Raw genomic sequence first — 1801 nt, forward strand, 5'->3', positions numbered from 1 at the left:
GTTGTTACAACATGTGAGGGATATCAGTAGTAAGACACCTTAAGGTATATGGCTGTACATTTTCATACATTTCACAATGGAAACAGTGGTGGGATAGTGCTTACTGTCTTACAGACAGTTCTGTTTGTCAGTGTGATAGTGATGTTTTAAGTATAGCATTGTTATGTAACAGATACATTTTCACTGTGACAACTTAATTCTTTTCCCCCTAGCTAGGGGTTGAGTACAGAGTGTAATTGGAGGCTGCTGAACTACATCTGCATTAATTAGTGCTGATTGATTCTTATCTTCCAGGTCAGTGTTTCTTTAATATTGTACTACTTGAAGGCCTTGGCCTGGGCAGCAACATATGTTATGCTTTCAGATTACTGTATAAAATGTTTTTCTTGAGAGTTACATTACTCATTTAGTATGTATTTCAAACACCTAACTACTACATGAAATGGCATATACAACTGAATGTATGTGTTTATATATATATATATATATATATATATATATATATATATATATATATATATATATATGTGTGTGTGTGTGTGTGTGTGTGTGTGTGTGTTTGTGTGTATATATATATATATATATATATATATATATATATATATATATATATATATATATATATGTGTGTGTGTCTGTATATGTATCATTTGAATGTGTACTGCTGCCACATTGTACATTCCCTATGGTAGACAGACTGTTCTGCGTGATATCTTATTGATATCATCCTGACATTGTACAGCTGAGATGGATTACAGTTAACTTCTTGTGAGTATGTTGTGTAGAGTCCTGGGTATGAGACTTGGAAGTGTTGGTATTGTGTTGCAAGGCAGATCTGTTTGGCTGTGGAGGAGGGGATGATATCAATAATTACCAGAGGTACTTAATTTGGGCCCTCTCACCCCTATTAACGGTGCCTTTGGTCATATATGTATATATATATATATATATATATATATATATATATATATATATATATATATATATATATATATATATATATAGATGTATACATATATTTATATACATACATACACGTTTCCTCTACTGTTTAATGACTGTGCTGAATGATATTTTGAGAAAACATTAAATTTATTTATAGCTGACATGGCTTAGTGTTTGAGACATGCAAGGGCTGCTTACTTTGTTGCTGGGCAGAACAGGGGCTGTTGGAGACAGAATGATTAAGGCACATTAAAACAGTTGTAAGTGGGTCTATGTGGGTTTGCGCGGAGCTAAGTGATGCTTAATTGAGCTTAGCTTCGCTTATGCTCGCTTATGTCTGCTTACGATCGCTTAAACTCAAGTTAATTCCAAATAAAGTAAAGAAAAAAGGGAGATAGGAAAGTGGTGAAATTGGGGCAAGCAGGGGGACAAACAAGAGAAGAAAAAAGTAAGGATGTGTAGAATGGGTGTAGGAAAGGATCATAGCTCTGCATTTCTTTGGCACCAACAGCTGCTTTTTGTGTGGGCAATTTAGAGTTTGGATCCTCACACCCTATAGGGAGGTGTGTGGGCATCATACAATATGGATGATTGGTACTGTTTGCTTGTGTGCTGGGTACATGTCTCTGGACGAAATGCAGAGGTATGTATGGGATGTATTTTTTTTGTGGGACAGATGTCCTTTTTTTTTTTTTTTTTTTAAGGTGAGAGTGGGATGTTAAGGAAGGATTATTGGTAAGTGTGGTGAGGGAGGTTTGGTAGGAGAGGTTGCATTTGCAGGCAGACAAGACAGCAGACAGGGACGGTGTATGACACATGGTGGGTAGACACCTTGATGGGGAGGGTGATTGGAAAT

Source organism: Protopterus annectens, chromosome 5.part0 (assembly GCF_019279795.1).
Source record: "Protopterus annectens isolate FY-2018-M chromosome 5.part0, PAN1.0, whole genome shotgun sequence".
NCBI classification, from domain to species: domain Eukaryota; kingdom Metazoa; phylum Chordata; order Ceratodontiformes; family Protopteridae; genus Protopterus; species Protopterus annectens.